The 16,524-nt window shown below is 37.7% G+C and overlaps 1 protein-coding gene across 1 annotated transcript in view; it reads right to left on the bottom strand.

Moving 5' to 3' along the window:
- Window positions 1-1,354: 1,354 nt before the first annotated feature.
- The window catches only part of DNaseII (deoxyribonuclease II), a 342,513-nt gene continuing 327,343 nt past the window's right edge, over window positions 1,355-16,524 (bottom strand). The window contains exon 9 of the transcript XR_010858599.2: window positions 1,355-1,379. The gene's annotated coding sequence lies outside the window, so the exon portion shown is untranslated. The remainder of the gene's footprint in view (window positions 1,380-16,524) is intronic.

The following is a 16,524-nucleotide window of genomic DNA, read 5'->3' as shown; positions in this document are numbered from 1 at the left end:
AAATTTTCTGATACTAGTGGTACATAACAAATTAGTTCATCATAGCATTTGAGCTATTCAATCCCTACTTTGAGGCACTGATTGGAATGAGATGTGTGTATATTTAATGAAACAGTGGCAGAGGAGTGTTCACGGCTGTCTGCGGCCTGGTCATTCCAGCACTGGAACTTTGGACTGTTAGATCGGCATCGTAGTACTGTTACATGTTATGAGTCTCACAACTACACGACTACAATCTATTACAAAGATTATTCTAGAAGGAGACACAACACTTCTATACTGATGCTTCAAGCACCTTTCAACCTTATCACGCAACCACTTGGAGTTAACAACTCTACTGTAATTCTACGTACCTGATTCTCAATCAACAACGTTCAAAGATTTATTTTTCGATATTTTAATTAATCCACACTTCATTAATATCAAGTAATCTGTACAATCCAAATGTATGTCAGATCATTATGACCATGTCTCATTCTACAAATAACCAACTTGTACTTTTTTAGACAAACACTAGTATTAATTCCATGTACATATAATACTATGACAAGTTCATTATTGAATTTTAGTTGCATTTAAGCATCGCTTTCTCCACAGACTAGATTTTTATGACTGTTTTATCTTGTATTAAAGCATGTATTATACTTTAATGAGGAGCCCAGTTCAGGGCCCTGACTTAGCTTTAGATTAAGTATGGTTGAAGATGCTTACAAAGCCTAAGCGAAACATGTCCCATTTTAACATATATGTAATATTTGTATTTTAAACGTAAAGATTGTAAAGTATTGGACTGGTGGTTTTTTAATAAATTTGTTTGAAACTTTTTCATCGTAGTACTGTTTGTTAAAAGTGAGAAAATGTGCAGTTTTTCATTTGAGCGAGTATTTTATATGATAAACATTGCTTTTAATCCCTACATTCTTACTGATGTTTTTGTAATGGCCTATTTTAACTGTAGTTAGGAAAACCACAAAGACAGTCTTTCTGAGAATCCCGTGGCGAAGCACGGGTACATCAGCTAGTAATATATAAAACTAAATATATACCAGTTTCAATATGTGCAGCTCCAGCTCCACTGCAAGCATCACAGGATCATGTTTGAACTTTAAGAATTCAAAAGGGAAATATCCATCTTACCTTACAGCTGTGACTGATCAGGATAACTTATTTCATTCAGATGGTCTTGGTTCCCCCAGCTGTTGTTCAGGTGGTGGTAGTGGTGGTGGTTGCTGGTACGGTTGTTGCAGTTGTGGTTCTTGAAATTGTGATTGTGGTAGTTGTGGTTGTCCCTCTACAGGTATGCAGGGAGGTGGAGGTTCAGGTTTCATTAAAAAATAGATGCTGAGTAGGCCAACAAGGAGGAAGGTTGCCTTCGCTGTCTGAAACATAGAGCTTTAGGTTAATATATAAACTCTTAGTTAAGAAAATATAATTTGAAATGTTTTGAAAAGTTTAAATTTTTTGTATTAAGTAAAATCTTCAAGGAACTGGCCAGGCACCATTAGTATCATTACCTTTACAACATTAACTAATGAAAATGTAGAAATCCATGAAGAAATCCATCAGATTTTTGCTTGATACTGGAAAATGATCCCTTAAATTAAGATTCAAAGTTCTCACCCTATAGTTATTCGGCTTTCTGAAAACTTCTTGCTAAGTACATTGCAGTCAAAGAATTGTCTTCAAACATATAAGTGCCAAGAAAATTCTCCAATACCCCTGTGGGTTCAGGAGGTAAAATACATCCATGGTATCTCCTGCCTGTCATAAGAGACAACTAAAAGGGGACCTCAGAGGCAATCGACTTGGGAGCTTAGGTTGGCGACAATGGGATGCCTGGCTGAGTCTGGCAATGCTTCCACTTATATGTACCTCGTCCCTCACTTTCAGCTTTTGTATCCAACCTCCCTCCAATCTCAACTTTTGTTCTCTTCTGATCCCAATATTATGAGGCTTGAGAGGCCTAGGACATATTTGGTTTTCATGCCATTTTCCTACTCTATTTGCCGAAACTCTCTCGGATCTCTTATATTTTCTCTTGTGATTAGTGTTATGAAAAGAGGGAGGGGACGACCGAGGCTGGAGTGTGACACCTACATCTTTGACCTGGCGCGTAAGAGGGGAAAGACTCCAGCAGAATTGAGAAGAATGGCACTGGGAAGTGCCTGAAGGGCATAAAGGGAAAAGAGAAAGAAAAAGAAGAAGATTAGTGTTACGATAGCATGGCTGCCCAGTTGTACTTCTTCTTAAAACAATAACCACCACCACCACCACCGCCTCCACCCCCGCCTCCACCACCGCCTCCACCAGGAATTTACCAATAATAATAATGTTATTTGCTTTATGTCCCGCTAACTACTTTTACGGTTTTTGGAGACGCCGAGGTGCCAGAATTTAGCCCCGCAGTTCTTTTATGTGCCCGTAAATCTACCGACATGAGGCTGACGTATTTGAGCACCTTCAGATACCACCAGACTGAACCAGCCAAGCTGGGGTCAGAAGGCCAGCACTTCAACCACCTGAGCCACTCAGCCCGGCAGGAATTTACTAATAAATGTTGAACTTTAGATATTTCTCTGGAGATTAGATCTAGAGTAATTATGTAGAATTTATTATTATCTGATGGTACAGAGACAAAATTGTGCAGTGTTATTCTTATCTGCAGGTGTTTACAAGTACTGCTGCTTGAAATAGTAGAGGTAGAATGTTCGAATCATCGAACTAAGTTCATTAGCTTCTAGAAATTCTAGAAATGATTTCTTGGTCTCCTCAAGGATATCAGATGTTATAATATCCATGTATTGACAGTGTATTCACCTTGTTATAGAATGTTCCAATAATACATAAAGAATAAAGCAGATTTCTGTCCTTTACGGTCTGAAATCTATTGTATGTTGGTTGCTATAATTCTTAATACTGAGTATAAAATTTGAGTCCTGTCAATTTCAATACCGCTTTATGTCTTCTGTTTTTGATTTGGTGAGTAGAAAGGCATCATCTTTGATACGCTCTGATTGAAATAGAGTTCTACGGAATCATCAGGGTCTCTGATGAAAATGAAAATCCACAGCCGGTTTCCAGTCACACGACCGGATCAGGAATGGAATGAATGAAGCCCCCCATCTAGCGGTGAGGTTAGGAACTATGCCGGCTTCTGAAGCTTGTCACAACTCCTTTGGGGCAATGGTTAATGACTGACAAATGAAATGAAATGATGTTGGAGAGTGTTGCTAGAATGAAAGATGACAGGGAAAACTGGAATACCAGGAGAAAAACCTCTATCGCATCTGCTTTGTCCACCACAAATCTCACATGGAATGACCAGGATTTGAACCACAGAACCCAGCAGTGAGAGACCAGCGTGCTGCTGCCTGAGTCATGGAGGCTTCAAGGTCTCTGATAAATCATACAAATTGTCTCTTGGTCTCATCAAGGATTATAGATGTTGAATTCCAAATAAGGAGCCAATTTCTACCAAAACAAAAAAAAAAAGTATAATCTTGTTTACAGAAGAACTAGTCATATAAGGACAGATCATGCCATGTCATGTTAAGAAGGAAGCCATATTTTCCAGTGTTGACTTAGCTAAATGTAACTTAAAAGATTTTCAGTCTATCAAATGCACAATTTCAATATAAAATATAACATTATAACATACCTGTAAAAAATACACACTACTAAACAAAGAATGACTTGATTTGTTCTACAAGAATATCTTCAGATACTATCAAATCACTTAAATCATGCATATATATATCAAGACTGCCACAAGTAAAAAAGTACACTTTTGCAGGAGAAGCATTTAAAGATTCTGAGCTAATAGGAAAAATATAAATATTTACCGGTATACAATAATTAAAGTGAAAGTAACGTATTACTAACTTCTAACATTGTCTAGTACTGTATAATAAAGTAAGTTCTTGCATGGATTATAATAATGTTTTAATTACTACTACTACTACTACTACTAATAATAATAATAATAATAATTTTATTATCCTCTTCATTCTGCCCATGACCGACTGTGAAGAACTTATGGGTTTTAGAGGGAATGTTCAGTGTTTCATCCAACACCATCTCCAGATAATAATAATAATAATAATAATAATAATAATAATAATAATAATAATAATAATAATAATAATAATAATAATAATATAATATTGATTAATATAACATACCTGTAAAAAATACACACTACTAAACTACTATTGATTAATATAGGCTATATATTATTATTATTATTATTATTATTATTATTATTATTATTATTATTATTATTATTATTATTATTATTATTATTATTATTATTATTATTATTATTATTATGAGTTATGGCAGTTTTCTATCCAGTATTTTTAAATCAGTAATAGTTATGGTAGGTAGGCTATGGTTAATACACTTTTTCCTTATCTTGGTGATTATTTGCTAGTTTATTCTTCACAATAAGTAATGTCACATACAACTTACTTTTACAAATTATATAAGCTAGCTCTATTGCACAGTGGTTCACAATCTCCTCGTTTCATCTTCTATCAGATCCTGATGTAGATAAAACCTACTTATTGGCCCCATTTTCTGTAATCAAGCTTCTGAAATACTGGTGATACATAGGCAGAATATGATTCAAATCTCATAAAGTTACCAAATCCTTCTTCTTTGTTTCAGATATGCCAGGAGGCTGCTTATAAATCTTCTGCAGGTTTAAGGATCCTGTATGAGGACAACCCCTCTCTCTGCCTTGGGTTGATCTGCTGAAACTCTTAATGATAAGATGTATTATATTAAAGAATGAATGGTGCATTCTTCCTTGTTGTATCATCTTGATGTCAATCCATACAATTTGGTCTCCTTGTTCATTTTTGTTGAAGTTGCTGCCTATTTGACTGGCTAAAATCTTCAAGTTAAAAAAAAATCATCTCTTTCCATTTGCTTGACTTTGTATTGATTTTCAGTCTTCTTAGCAGTTTGTGTGACTGTTGCCCATTGTGCAGGAACATAAATGGGTGCAGATCTCAGAGCCCTTTTCTGCTTTTCAATCACACTGTGAACTGAATCCTCTTCATTCTGCCCATGACTGACTGTGAAGAACTTATGGGTTTTAGAGGGAATGTTCAGTGTTTCATCCAACACCATCTCCAGATACAGTGAAGCTATATATATATTTTTTTTTTTTTAAATTCTGACCACAGCAGTTATCAGCATAAAGTATCACAGGCTTTCCTGTATAACATACTTTAAGAAATTCATGAACACTGGACCCTATTTCTTTGAAACCTCTTCTTCCAATGATTTCATACCAAACAAAACGGAAACCATCAGAAGTTGCTAGGTTGTATACCGTGAAATTGTAATAAAGGGAAGAAATGCCTGCAAATCATAACAGGCTGTTACACATTTCTGTTCAATAGCATCTAATTTGTCCTTTCTTTTCTCCTTCCTACTCTTTAATTTGCTGTCTATGTGCTTCTCGTAACCGATTTTCAGCAGTTCTTTGACATCAGTTGCAAGTTTGAACGTTCCACGCTCACCACACTGATCCTTCTTTGGGACATGAAAACCTGTGTTGTACTCTTCCTTAAATAAGGATTTTATCCTTACAGTCTTCAAGATGAGTCTATGCATAGCAGCTATACTTAGTTCTCCATCAATGTACTCCCAGCCTATGATGGAATGATTCAGTGTGTCATCTTATATCATTTTGAATTTGATCATCCAGTTTGTTTTGCTTCTCATGCCTACTTCTCTTGTCACCTTCGGTTATACCACTAACAGTCTTGCCAATAGCTGACCCGACCAAACGGTCTCTGATGTCGAGAGTTGACATGAACATCCTCTTGCCAACTCTTATTTGTTCATTGTTATTTCGAAGGTAGTAGACCATGTTAAGTGCCGTAGTACTATTCTGTACATTATACCTGAGCATTCCTTTTCCACTTACTGATTTGACGTTTATGTTTCCTTGTTTCCTTCCCTGTAAACAATAAACATGTATTTGTAATGTTTGAAAATGTTTACAGTATTGATTAATAACAATTTTATTTTTACAAAAAGATGAATATATAAATCAGTTGAGAATAAAGATTCATCTGCATAATATTTAACCTTCATCCTGTGATTCAGCATCATCAGTATCAGAGTTAGGCTCACGCACAGGATGCCAGGTTTTATCTACATCCGAATCATCAAAATTGCCTTTTTCTATTTCCTGTAATACATCAGTAAGTATAGGCCTAGTTGGACCTTGACGTCCATGATCAATAACCTGACATTAAGTTTTTAAATTTTTTTAATGTGACATAACGTAGCATTATTTTGTACATGAAACTACCATAATATAAAGTTAAAAACACTAACTAACACTATTTTACAGCTCAAAATATAAAAGATATTCCAAATGTACTGGTACATCAAACATAACCAATATTCCACATTTGCTTACTTCAACTACAGGTTCTTTCAGTATTCTACCACTTTCCACGCTTTCATCACTTCTTCTTGCAACATTTATTCCTTTAAGTGCCAATGCAACCATCACAGCTCCTCTGGAAGACATTTTAAATCAAATTGCCATTATACACTTCATGCAACAATCACAGCATGGCCATGTAAACAGTCAGCTGACTGAGCAGCAGAACAAAATGTCTGCCACTTCCGGCTAATAACACTGCTGATGTGGTTTTACGGCTGATGCATATGAGAATAAAACTGCCACAACAGAGATGTGGCACTTCTTTTTTACTATTTCAGTTGTTAAAATGCTCTGAGAAAAAACTGAATTATGTGCTGTAGAATTGCTATTTATAGGATCTGAGTTGTGGCAGTTTTACAGGACAAAGAATATGATCACTGACGTTTATAAGTACCATATAACTTAAAATTCATGTTTTTTGACTTGTGGCAGTCATGCACCGGGGGTGCAATATCTACAATATTGTTTATGTTGCGTAAACTTGTCAGTGCTTGAGAGTTTGATGATAATATGAAGAAGTATTAATGAACTAGCACTTGCACCTGCTCTTCGGAGAGGTATTTGTAATGGATTACATATTTCCTTCATGTTTCAAATGTTTAATACGACATGTTAAACTGATAATTTGTTTAATACAGCATGTTAAAATGATATTTTTCTACAAAAGCACGTGGGAGTAACGTGAAGTATGATGAAGCTGAATAAAGTAGAGTCAGAATGAGGGCGATTACAGAGTTTATTTTCTGGTACAGTTCCTGGTCTGAAGTTGCTTCTCGGTTATATAACATTGTTTTTCTGACTGCTGGAGTAGCGCTGTGGCTGAAGACTCATGAAAACCATCGTTGATGTAACCTCCCTTATTACCTTTTCTACCAAAAAGAGCAAAATGACTCATTAGTTCCTCCTGTTAACCCACCTTGAAGTTATATGCACCAAGTGTTCCATGAAACTTGGACTAAAAATCCAATTTTTCGGAAGATTCTCCATTATTTACCATTGTATGATAAACATGTATATGGCATAAAATAACAGAAATAACATATTGTTATAGACAGTCTTTTGATAGACCTAATTTAATGAAAATATACTGGGAATAACCTTTCTATAAATAATAATTCCAAATGATACCCTGATGTCATGTTGTTGTTTGAGTCATCAGTCCATAGACTGGTTTGATGCAGCTCTCCATGCCACCCTATCCTGTGCTAACCTTTTCATTTCTACGTAACTATTGCATCCTACCTCTGCTCTAATCTGTATGTCATATTCATACCTTGGTCTACCCCTACCGTTCTTACCACCTACACTTCCTTCAAAAACTAACTGAACAAGTCCTGGGTGTCTTAAGATGTGTCCTATCATTCTATCTCTTCTTCTCGTCAAATTTAGCCAAATCGATCTCCTCTCACCAATTCGATTCAGTATCTCTTCATTCGTGATTCAATCTATCCATCTTACCTTCAGCATTCTTCTGTAGCACCACATTTCAAAAGCTTCTATTCTCTTTCTTTCTGAGCTAGTTATCATCCATGTTTCACTTCCATACAATGCCACGCTCCACACGAAAGTCTTCAAAAACATCTTTCTAATTCCGATATCAATGTTTGAAGTGAGCAAATTTCTTTTCTTAAGAAAGCTCTTCCTTGCTTGTGCTAGTCTGCATTTTATGTCCTCCTTACTTCTGCCATCGTTAGTTATTTTACTACCCAAATAACAATATTCATCTACTTCCTTTAAGACTTCGTTTCCTAATCTAATATTTCCTACATCACCTGCCTTCGCTCGACTGCACTCCATTACTTTTGTTTTGGACTTATTTATTTTCATCTTGTACTCCTTACCCAAGACTTCAACCATACCATTCAGCAACTTCTCGAGATCTTCTGCAGTCTCAGATAAAATAACAATATCATCGGCAACTCTCAAGGTTTTGATTTCCTCTCCTTGGACTGTGATTCCCTTTCCAAATTTCTCTTTGATTTCCTCTACTGCCTGTTCTATGTAAACATTGAAAAGGAGAGGGGACAAACTGCAGCCTTGCCTCACTCCTTTCTGGATTGCTGCTTCTTTTTCAAAGCCCTCGATTCTTATCACTGCAGACTGATTTTTATACAGGTTGTAGATAATTCTTCGTTCTCGGTATTTTATCCCTATCATCTTCAGAATCATAAATAGCTTGTTCCAATCAACATTATTGAATGCCTTTTCCAGATCTACGAATGCCATGTATGTGGGCTTGTCCTTCTTGATTCGATCCTCTAAGATCAGTCGTAAAGTCAGGATTGCTTCACGTGTTCCTACATTTCTTCTGAAGCCAAATTGATCTTCTCCCAACTCAGCTTCAACTTGTTTTTCCATTCTTCTGTAAATAATACGTGTTAAAATTTTGCAGGCATGAGATACTAAACTAATGGTGCGGTAGTTTTCACACCTGTCAGCACCAGCTTTCTTGGGAATAGGTATAACAACATTCTGCCGAAAATCGGATGGGACTTCTCCTGTATCATACATCCTGCACACTAAATGAAATAACCTTACCATGCTGGTTTCTCCTAAGGCAGTCAGTAATTCAGAAGGAATATCATCAATTCCAGGTGCCTTGTTCCTATTTAGGTCACTCACAGCTCTGTCAAACTCTGACCTCAAAATTGGGTCTCCCATTTCATCAGCATCAACAGCCTCTTCATGTTTCAGAACCAAATTATCTACATCGTTACCTTGATACAACTGTTGGATATGCTCCTGCCATCTTTCTGCTTTGTCTTCTTTCCCTAGAAGTGGCTTTCCATCTGAGCTCTTAATATTCATGCACCTAGATTTCCTTTCTCCAAAGGTTTCCTTGATTTTCCTGTATGCAGCATCTACCTTTCCCAGGACCATACAGCCTTCGACATCCTTGCACTTCGCCTTCAGCCATTCTTCCTTAGCTACCTTGCACTTTCTATCCACTTCATTCTTTAATCGCCTGTATTCTTTTCTGCCCTCTTCATTTCTAGCATTCTTGTATTTTCGTCGTTCATCAATCAGGTCTAGTATCTCCTGAGTTATCCACTGATTCTTAGTTGATCTTTTCTTCCTTCCTAACATTTCTTCAGCAGCCCTACTGACTTCATTTTTCATGACTCTCCACTCTTCTTCTATTGTGTTTCCTTCAGCTTTTTCATTTAGTCCTTGTGTAACATGTTCCTTGAAACGATCCCTCACACTCTTTTCTTTCAACTTGTCTAGATCCCATCTTTTTGCATTCTTTCCTTTCTTCAATTTCTTCAACTTCAGATGGCATTTCATGACCAACACGTTGTGGTCAGAGTCCACGTCTGCTCCTGGGAAAGTTTTGCAATCCAACACCTGGTTTCTGAATCTCTGCCTAATCATAATGAAGTCTATTTGATACCTTCCAGTGTCGCCAGGTCTCGTCCACGTATACAGCCGTCGTTTGTGGTGTTTGAACCAAGTATTGGCAAGGACTAAATTATGATCAGTGCAGAATTCAACCAGCCGACTTCCTCTTTCGTTCCTTTGTCCCAATCTAAATTCTCCTACTGTACTACCTTCCCTTCCTTTGCCTACCACTGCATTCCAGTCTCCCATCACAATTAGATTCTCATCACCTTTTACATATTGTATTAAATCTTCTATCTCCTCATATATTCTTTCAATTTCTTCATCATCCGCTGAACTAGTAGGCATATAGACCTGCACTATTGCGGTGGGCATTGGTTTGGTGTCTATCTTGACAACAATAATTCTTTCACTATGCTGGTCGTAGTAGCTTATCCGCTGCCCTATTTTCTTATTCATTATTAAACCAACTCCTGCATTTCCTCTGTTTGATTTCATGTTGATAATTCGGTAGTCGCCTGACCAAAAATCCTGTTCTTCCTGCCAACGTACTGCACTTATACCAACTACGTCTAACTTTAGCCTATCCATCTCCCTTTTCAGATTCTCTAACTTACCACAACGATTCAAACTTCTAACATTCCACGCTCCGACTCGTAGAATGTCAGTATCCATCTCCCTGATGATCGCCCCCTCTCGTGTAGTCCCCCCCCCCCCCCCCGGAGATCCGAATGGGGGACTAGTTTACCTCCGGAATATTTTACCCGGGAGGAAGCCATCATCAGTACATCATTCATACAGAGAGAGATGTCCTCGGGAGGTAGTTACGGCTGTAGTTTCCCGTTGCTTTCAGCCGTGTAGCAGTATCAACACAGCTAAGCCATGTTGAGTATTATTACAAGGCCGTATCAGTCAATCATCTAGACTGCCGCCCTTGCAACTACCGAAAGGCTGCTACTCCCCTTTTATGCACCTGATAACACAATCCTGAATAAGTAGATTACAAATCGCACCTGCTTTTGGGCTACGTCTGCTGGAACTTGGACTAAAAAACAGTCTGTTGATGATATCTCCCTTATCAATACTCCTATCGAAAAATTGCACATGCGAAAGAACTTGGACTGAAAATCAGTCCGTTGATGATATCTCCCTTATTAATACTCCTATCAAAAAGTTGGACATGAGAAAAAAGTTTGAGAAATTGAATTCTGTTAAGGTTTGTCATGTACATTTTGTCGGAGTGTAAAAATCACTGTTTTGATTTTCTTCCTATAAACTCCCAGTCCATTCATTGATTCAGTAATCATATTTGCCCTAAAACCTACTGAAGGACAGATGGATTCTAAATATGAAGTTTGGTAAAAATATATCCAGTAGTTTTCCAGTTATAAGAACTCAGACAAAGAGACAAACAGAAAATGACAGTCCCCAAAGCTAAAAAATATGTAGATGGTTATTATTACACCTGAAAGGGATAACTGCACAAACATATCACCAAAATATTTAATGTACAGATTCATGTTCATTACAATTTTATTTATATAGATACAAAATCTGATCCATGTGCAATACCATTTGGGGTATGTCCACTGGGATCTGGTAAAAGTAAGTGGAAGAAATGTGAAACTCAACTGGTGCCTCATGTTTCTCACATACATCTCTCATGTTGAAGTCTCTCGAACATCATAGTCAAAGCAAAATGTTCTCAGAGTGAGAAAAACTGTATGATGAGTTTTATATCTGTAGTGTCATTACTAGAGTGTGTATATGTATAATTAATTGGAGTTTGGCTTGGGAAGGAAACACAAGGCCTTTTATGTTAGGTAGTGTCCTACACAGCTGAAAGTGAGACCTCCTCCTTATATGGAGCATCCTCTTCTTTCTCTTCAATGCATATACTCTTAACGGGGTGTGGTGACATTCTATGTGTTACTGCAGAATAAATATTATTCTTTCTGGTTCTATGCTAGTTGTGACACCTCATGGAGTGATTTTCCACATTAGGTTTTTAACTGGTCAACTGAAATGAAATGGCGTATGGCTTTTAGCGCCGGGAGTGTCCGAGGACAGCTTCGGCTCGCCAGATGCAGGTCTTTTGATTTGATGCCCGTACGCAACCTGCGTGTCGTGATGAGGATGAAATGATGATGAAGACGACACATACACCCAGCCCCCGTGCCAATTTTTACATCTGTAAACTTTCAAAGTTTTGAGATATAGATACACTCATTTTAAAAATTCACTCTCCTTTTCACCCTCCCATTAATTGGATTTCCAAAAACAAAAAAATACATGTTTCTTTATTTTTAAAAGAGATCAAAAGTACCAATTTTCAAATCTGTAATATCTTCAATTTCTGAGATATAAGTACCGGTATCCTGATTAAAGGCATTCAACCCTTTTCACCCTTCTTCACCCCTCCTATTGGGATTTTCCAAAAACAAAAAAATACGTGCTTGCTTATTTTTAAAGATTCTAAATACCAATTTTTACAACTGTAAACCTTTAAAATTTTGAGATATAGATAAACTCATTTTAAAATTCCACCCCCCTTTTCACCCCTTTAGCGACAGAATAACCAAAAATCCTCTCTTAGCAAGCACCTACATCTTAATATGAATGTACCCCCAAAATTTCATTTCTTTACATCCAGTAGTTTTGGCTCAGCGATGATGAATCAGTCAGTCAGTCAGTCAGTCAGGACAAGTTGTTTTATATATAGACTAGCAAGATACCCGTGCTTCGCTACGGTATTATACTGAAATTTATAATTGAATGCTTATTGTTTTAGATATATAATCAACCAAAATTCGCGATCCGATTAGTTTCCTGCGAGAATCCGCCAAAATTCGCGATCTGACTCGTTTTCTAATAGATTACGGCAAGTTTCCTCCCATTTTTCAATCTTTCCTTCCAACAATCAATTTTGTACCTCCTGGGCTAGGTCCAGGTATTCCACCCGGTCAATTGGGTCCCTAAATCTTTGCCATCTTTGCCATCTTTTCCTATAAGCATTTTTAATGTGGATCAAATCCTTCAGTAGATCCGACGTGGTGTCTTCTTGGGTGCCTTGGTGGTACTGAACCTGCCGCCGGACTGCATTCTTAGTCATTACCCGTCCAGGACCCATTCCCAGCGCGGTCCGCACATTTGACGAAGGTCCAGAACATTGTTATTATTATTATTATTATTATTATTATTATTATTATTATTATTATTAGATGTTCTGGACCCCACAGCAAGATGCAAGACCGCTACTTGGCGGTAAATTACATCTGCAGCCATTGTCAATGTTGACAATGTGACCAGCACCATTGTCGCGCATAGGCAAGTGTGCGGGATATTTGGCGATACGAATGACATACTTCCCTGCATTATTGACCTTATTATAGAGGTGAACAATTTGATGGGCAATCTCATTTCTATCGTTTATTTCAAATGTGTTTAAATTTTTATTTATAAGCCAGGAGAATCTACTGTAATCTAAGAACATTCTCCGAAGGAAAAGATGGCTGTTGAAAACGAACCCAGAAAAGTATAAAATTATTGGTTTATGATCAGAATAAGTACAGTGAAAATCTATAGCCTGTTTCCAGTCATTCGACAGGGTCAGGAATAGAATGAATAAAGCCCCATCTAGCGGCGACAGCAGGAATTGTGCCAGCTGCCGAAGCACTCCTCTGAGGCAATGATCGATGAATGACAAATGAAATGAAATATTGAACAGTGTTGCTGAAATGAATGATGACAGAGAAAACCGGAGTAAACGGAGAAAAACCTGTCATGCCTCCGTTTTGTCCAGCACGAATGTCACATGGAGTGCCCGGGATTTGAACCACGGAACCCAGCTGTGAGCGGCCGGCGCGCTCCTTATAAGTACATTATGAACAGTAAAATCAATTTGTCTCACCTCCTTTTACACCCCACGGCCGTTAAGTTTATTTACCAAACCCCCCCCCCCCAAAAAAATTAAAAGAAGGCGTGTTTCTTTATGTTTAAAGGAGATTCCAAACATCAATGTTCATGTCTATTATGTTCAGTTTTGAAATATAAGTATCCCCATAAGAATAATTCACTTTCATTCATTTCCTTTCACACACCCCCCCCCCCCCAAGTGAATTTTCCGGCAAAAAATACTTGCTTCTTTAATAGTAAAGGATCTTCTAAATACCAATTATCATGACTCTAACTTCTTCAGTTTTGATTTATGTGTCCTCATGAAAGGAATTCAACTCCTTTTGACTCCCGCCCCCCAAGATGGTTCCCCCCCCCCCCCAATACGCGTTTTTCTTTGTTTTTAAAGGAGATCCAAATACCAATTTTCACGTCTCTGACAATTTTAGTTTTTATTAGATGTATGTATTCTCATACAATTAAGTCAATTTATTTTTCAATTCTTTCACACACACCCCCCCCCCCCACCTCTTCATTGGATTTTCCGAGAATACGTGTTTCTTTACTTTTAAAGCAGATTCCAAATATCAAAATTCACATCCGTAACATCTTCATTTTTGAGATATCAGTACATACATACATACATACATACATACATACATACATATATACATTAATCATTATAGACTGTTATGCCTTTCAGCGTTCAGTCTGCAAGCCTCTGTGAATTTACTAAACGTCGCCACAATCCTAGATTTGCAACTAGTGTTGTGGCCTCATTTAGTTCTATACCTCTTATCTTTCAATCGTTAGAAACCGAGTCTAACCCTCGTCGTCTTGGTCTACCTCTACTTCTCTTACCCTCCATAGCAGAGTCCATTATTCCCCTAGGTAACCTATCCTCCTCCATTCGCCTCACATGACCCCACCACCGAAGCCGGTTTATGCGTACAGCTTCATCCATCGAGTTCATTCCTAAATTAGCCTTTATCTCCTCATTCCAAGTACCCTCCTGCCACTGTTCCCACCTGTTTGTACCAGCAATCATTCTTGCTACTTTCATGTCTGTTACTTCTAACTTATGAATAAGATATCCTGAGTCCACCCAGCTTTCGCTCCCGTAAAGCAAAGTTGGTCTGGAAACAGACCGATGTAAAGATAGTTTCGTCTGGGAGCTCACTTCCTTCTTACAGAATACTGTTGATCGCAGCTGCGAGCTCACTGCATTAACTTCACAACACCTTGATTCAATCTCACTTACTATATTACCATCCTGGGAGAACACACAACCTAAGTACTTGAAATTATCGACCTGTTCTAGCTTTGTATCACCCATTTGACATTCAATTCTGTTGAATTTCTTACCTACTGACATCAATTTAGTCTTCGAGAGGCTAATTTTCATACCATACTCATTGCACCTATTTTCTAGTTCCCAGATATTAGACTGTAGGCTTTTGGCACAATCTACCATTAGGACCAAATCGTCAGCATAGGCCAGACTGCTTACGATATTTCAGCAGATGATCCATGTAAACTACGAACAGCAAAGGTGAAAGATTACAGCCTTGTCTAACCCCTGTAAGTACCCTGAACCAAGAATTCATTCTACCATCAATTCTCACTGAAGCCCAATTGTCAACATAAATACCTTCGATTGCTTTTAATAATCTGCCTTTAATTCCATAGTCCCCCAGTATGGCGAACATCTTTTCCCTCGGTACCCTGTCACAAGCTTTCTCTAGATCTACAAAACATAAACACAACTGCCTAATCCTCTTGTAGCATTTTTCAATTACCTGGCACATACTGAAAATCTGATCCTGACAGCCTCTCTGTGGTCTGAAACCACACTGATTTTCATCCAGCTTCCTCTCAATGACTGATCGCACCCTCCCTTCCAAGATGCTAGTGAATACTTTGCCTGGTATACTAATCAATGAGATACCTCGATAGTTGTTGCAATCCTTCCTGTTCCCTTGCTCATAGATAGGTGCAATTACTGCTTTTGCCCAATCTGAAGCTACCTTACCAACACTCCATGCTAATTTTACTACTCTATGAAGCCATTTCATCCCTGCCTTCCCACTATACTTCACCATTTCATGTCTAATTTCATCTATTCCTGCTGCCTTATGACAATGGAGTTTATTTACTATCCTTTCTACTTCCTCAAGCATAATTTCACCAACATTATTTTCCTCCTCCCCATTTGCTTGGCTGTTCACAACACCTCCAGGATGATTTCCTTTTACATTGAGAAGATGTTCAAAATATTCCCTCCACCTCTCCAGTGATTCCCTGGGATCTATTATGAGTTCACCTGAATTACTCAAAACACTGTTCATTTCCTTTTTCCCTCCCTTCCTAAGATTCTTTATTACTGTCCAGAAAGGTTTCCCTGCTGCTTGACCTAGCCTTTCCAAGTTGTTACCAAATTCTTCCTGCAACTTCTTTTTGGATTCAACAACTATTTGTTTCGCTCTGTTTCTTTCATCTACGTACAACTTCCTGTCTACCTCAGCCCTTGTTTGGAGCCATTTTTGATAAGCCTTCTTTTTTCGTTTACAAGCTGCTCTCACTTCATCATTCCACCAAGATGTTCGCCTTTTCCCATAGCAAGATAGCAAAATGCAAACATCTTGGTGGAATGATGAAGTGAGATCAGCTTGTAAACGTAAAAGAAAGGTGGATCAGAAATGATTCCAAACAAGGAATTGTATGTAAATGAAAGAAACAGTAAAACAAATATAAGTGTTGAATCCAAGAAGAAGTCTTGGGAAGATTTTGGTAATAACTTGGAAATACTAGGTCAA

Source organism: Anabrus simplex, chromosome 1, assembly GCF_040414725.1.
Source record: "Anabrus simplex isolate iqAnaSimp1 chromosome 1, ASM4041472v1, whole genome shotgun sequence".
Classification (NCBI taxonomy): Eukaryota; Metazoa; Arthropoda; class Insecta; order Orthoptera; family Tettigoniidae; genus Anabrus; species Anabrus simplex.
This window is presented reverse-complemented; position numbering and strand designations above follow the sequence as displayed.